The following is a 5000-nucleotide window of genomic DNA, read 5'->3' on the forward strand; positions in this document are numbered from 1 at the left end:
AGCAGCGCCGCCAACAAGTGAGGCACGGGTCGGTCACCAACAACACCAGGGTCTAAACCCGCGACAAACGATTTCAATGCCCTCCAGACTTCGACTGGTGTTTAAGGCTGCCCTGCGAGAGGGTGCACGGCAAAGCTGGGTGCTGGCGGCAGACGTAACACGCACGCATGCATTTCAGGACATTTTCACTTCACGGACGACTTTCTGTTGAGCGAGACAATTCTTCCCCCCCCCCCTTTCCCCCTGAATGATATGTTGGATACCCATGCCTGTGTTTAGCTGTAAGTAAGTCAACCCCCGATAAGCATCTGCTCTTTGTCTCTTTCCTGGCATTTTGATTGATTTTGCTTTGAAATTAGTTCTTTATTTACCTCAGAAAATAAAAGTTATTTTTATTTATTTTATTATTAATAAATTATTTGTCGATTTCCAACCTGTCCGTGTTTGTCCTTTCCTTCCATTGGTCTAGCATTGTCCGAACCGAGATAGACTGGGAGGTAATTACCACGGATTTGACCAAAAATCGTCGGCATGCACCAGCGGTTAAAACGCTCGGCCGCCCTAATTAAAATCTAATCGAGATAACATTGGTGCTTTGTCAAGGGCACGCTCCCCACTCAGGTAACCACGTGACCTCTAGTTAAACGAAATAATTAGACGGTGGACAATGGAACTCGTGATTGATTGGGTGGCATTCATGGTTTTCAAACGACCCGCCGTCCCACAACGTTAATTGTGAGTGGTGGCCCCAGGTCCGGCTCTACCGAGGACAACCAGGGATGAATCCCCCTGAGTGACAAGCTGGTGTCTCGGTACCCGTGGCCGCAACAATACTTTTTGACCCTTTAGACTTTTGAGACCATTTTTCACATTTTTAGACCATTTTAACCATTTAAGACCTTGGAACCACTTTAGACCCCTTGAGCTTTTACACCCTTTAGATCCCTTTGACTCCTGAAGACCTTTATACCCTTGAGACCACTTAAACCCCTTCACACTTCGATTTTGTTTGACATTTGGACCCATTAGACCCTCTTGACTTTGTATTATTTAGACCTCTTGGACCCCTTTAGACCTTTACTACTATTAGAAAATACCCTTTATATCTTAAGACTACTTTAGACCTTATACATTAAGACCCTTATGGACCCTTTTAGAGCTCCATAGACCCTTTGGACCACTTAGATCCTTTAGACCTTTACACTCTTTACACACTTTAGGCTTAGACCCTGTAGATCCATGACACACACACGCACATGCACACGCACACTGCCCTCCAAATGTATTGGAACAGTGAAGTCTAATTTGTTATCATTGCTGTAAAGTTAAGAAATTTGAATTTGAGATCAAAAGATGAATACGAGGCAAGAGTACAGAAGGTCAGCTTTTATATCTTGGTATTTCGATGCATATATGTTTTACCGTTGTGGAACAATAGCACTTTTTATGTTCAGTCCCCCCATTTTAGCGAAGTACAAATATTGGAACAAATGACTGATCGGTGTTTCTTGTTGCATTGATTGTTCACACATAAAAGAGCTGTGAATGTCTCATCTTGGTTTTAGCTTTAGCTTTTGCCTTGGGAGTCTGCCTTTGGAGTCAGTTGGCAAAAAACAACATGAAGACCAGAGAACTATCTATGAATGAAAAGCAAGCAATTTTGAAGCTGAAAGAACAGAATAATTCAATAAGAACCAGAGCACAAAATTGGACAGAGCAAATACAGCAATTTGGAATATCTTGTAAAAGAAAGAAACCGCTAGTGTGGTGTGGCTTGGCTCAGTGCTTTTGCTCAGTGTATTGAGCAAAAGGCAATGGCCAGGTTGGCCAAGGAAAACAATTACAGTTGGTGACAGAAAAATCATCAAAGCTGTGAAGAAAAACCCTAAATCAACTGTCAGTGACATCACCAACAACCTCCAGACTACAGGGGTGAAAGTATCACAATCTACCGTTCAAAGCAGACTTCGACAGCAGAATTACAAAGGCTACACCGCAAGATGTAAACCTCTCATCAGCACCAAAAAGTTAAATGTCAGATTAGGATTTGCCAAGAAATACAGAGGTGAGCCAGTAGAGTTCTGGAACAAAGATTTATGAGACCAAGATAAACCTTTACCAAAGCGATGGAAAGGCAAAAGTGTCGAGAAAGGAAAGAACTGCATTTGATCCAAAGCATACAACCTAATCTGTGAAGCATGGTGGAGGTAGTATCATGGCTTGGGCTTGCATAGCTGCCTCTAGAACTGGCTCACTCATCTTTATTGATGAGGTAACCAATGATGGCACCAGCAGAATTAATTCCGAAGTGTACAGAAATATTTTGTCTGTCTGTGTGCAAGAAAATGCCTCCAAATTAATTGGGTGGTGCTTCACCATGCAGCAAGACAATGACACAAAACACACTGCCAGTGCAAACAAGGAGTTCATCAGGGTTGAAAAGTGGAAGATTTTAGACTGGCCAAGTCATTCTCCTCGCGATTTTTATCTCATGGGACATGCATTTCACTTCCTGAAGAGGAGACTAAGGTCAGAAAACTCCCATAACCAAATGACAACTGAAAATGGCTGCAGTAATAGCTTGGCAAAGCATCTCATAGGAAGATACCAATAGTTTGGTTATGTCATTGGGTCACAGGCTCGATGCAGTTATTGCATGCAAGGGATAGGTATTCAACCAAATACTAACTTTGATTCGACTGTAATTTATGGTATGTTAATCTGTTCCAATACTTATGTACCTAAAATGTGGGGATTAAATATTAGTTCATGGGCACCAGCAGTGACCACTATTTTCGTTGTCTGTCTGTCTATCTGTGACTGTCTGGTGAGAGAGTCTGTTTGTGACTCTCTCCAGAGCATAGCTCCGTGACGTTTGATGCAATCTTGATGAAACTTGGACACAAGCTAGATATCATGGTCTAGTTGTGTCTTTTTGTATGAGGGGTGTCCCACGCCCCTTGTAGGCGGAGCCACGCCCACTTGAACTTTTTATTTATTTTTATTTTTGTCTCGATTTTTTTTCTCGCAATTTCATTTCCTAGAAGCTGTGCATAATGTCCATAAGTACAACATATAAAAACTAGAACGGGCACTCGGTAGAGCGCATACCTTCGCCGCCGCAACTTTTTTCCGGGCACATTTGAAAAACGTCATTTTAAAACATCCATGACGTCACAACCATCAGTCCGATTGACATCAAATTTGGTGTTTGACGTCCTTAAGGTAAGTCCTACAAAACGGTATGATCAAAACTGATGAGATCGAAAATTGAAAATTTACGTCATCTTGTGACGTCATTTAGACGCACTTCCGATGACGTTACGTCAAATCCGACACTACATATCCGAAAGGTATCTCGTCATGAAACAATATGGCGGTGGTTGCATGTCGATAGCTGTATTATGAAGGAAGTTATGCTCAAAAGAGTGTTTTTGACCTTTTCATGACCTTGACCTTTGACCCGATCGCTCCCAAAATCTAATCAAATCGTCCTTGGATACTCACGAATCATCCCACCAAATTTCATGCAATTCGGTTTCATACTTTCTGAGTTATGCGAATAACAAACAAACACACATATTCACAAATAAATAAATACACAGCGACCAAAACATAACCTTTCGCAGAATGAGAAGGTAAAAATCCGATTTGATTTGGTCAATTTTGACGGAAGAGATAGGTTTTTACGGTAGGGCTTCCTCAAAAGCTTCCACTAACTCAATTGTACCTATCGTGGCATTGTTCAATAATGCCAGCCAACTATCATCGCCTCCCGGCTAGTAAAAAGTACTATTGTTCCACGATGGTAAAACATGTATGCATAGAAATACCAAGAAATAAAAGCTGACCTTCTGTATTCTTCCCTCATATTCATCTATTGATCTCAATCCATATTTCTTGCGTATTTCGCAAAAATAACAAATTTGACTATATATATATATATATATATATATATATATATATATATATATATATATATATATATATATATATATATATATATATATATATATACATATATACATATGTATTCATATATACATATATACATACACACATACGCACATACACACGTAATGGACAAAAATATGGAAACACTTGGGTAAATGCTGGACACCAAGTTTTTTGAAAGCAACGGCTTCCACACAGGTGTGGCCCATGTGTTAATTAAGCAAATAACATCCCAGCATGCTTAAGGTCATGTATAAAAATGCTGCACAGACCTGGTTGCCTATAATTATGGCTGCAAGAGGAGACCTCAGTGACTTTGAAAGAGAGGTGATTGGGGCGCATTTGGCAGGAGCTTCAATAACAGAGTCAGCTCAACTTGGGTGATGTTTCATGAGCAACAGTGTCTTAAATAATGTCAGCGTGGAACTCTGAGGGAAAGACTTTATCAGCAAAGGGCAACAGTGTACGGAAGCGCATGCTCCGGGATCGTGATATCTGTCCATCAATTTGAAGCGCAAGGCAAAGCATGCAAGCAACTGCATATCAATTGACTGTAGATTTCAACATGGGGCTCGAGCATCCAGTTTCATCAAAAGCGGTCCGCCGAGAACTCCAAAGAGCGGGCTACCATAATGGGGTTGCAGTGCACAAACTGCTCATGTCTGGCCATGCATGTTTGCAAGTCCAGTGGTGTAAATACACAGGCAGTGGACCACCGAACAGTGGACAAATGTGATATGGTCAGTTGAATCATCCTTCACCATGTTCTCGACAAACAGACGACTGCATGTGTGTCGCCAACCTGAAGAATTCTACAACCCTAAGCGCTTGGTTCCAACAGTGAATGGTTCTGGTGGTTCTGTAATGTCGAGATGCATTTTCCTGGCATGGTTTTGGTGCAGTCATTCCCTGAGAAGGCAAAGTCAATGCCAATCACTACTTAATGTTCGTGAGTGATCATCTTTACTCCATGTTGTGTCTTTACCCTGACATAAGTGTGGACTGTGATGCACAGAAGGAACTGTTTGGATTTTTGGTTCAACAGG

General features: G+C 41.3%; 1 protein-coding gene across 4 annotated transcripts in view; it reads left to right on the forward strand.

Annotated features, from left to right (window-relative positions):
* Positions 1-5000, forward strand: part of LOC147030784 (uncharacterized) — a 206197-nt gene that overhangs the window by 46868 nt on the left and 154329 nt on the right. The window lies entirely within an intron of this gene.

Source organism: Eptatretus burgeri, chromosome 3 (genome assembly GCF_056783735.1).
Source record: "Eptatretus burgeri isolate ZD-2024b chromosome 3, Ebu_testis_v1, whole genome shotgun sequence".
In the NCBI taxonomy this organism is placed as follows: domain Eukaryota; kingdom Metazoa; phylum Chordata; class Myxini; order Myxiniformes; family Myxinidae; genus Eptatretus; species Eptatretus burgeri.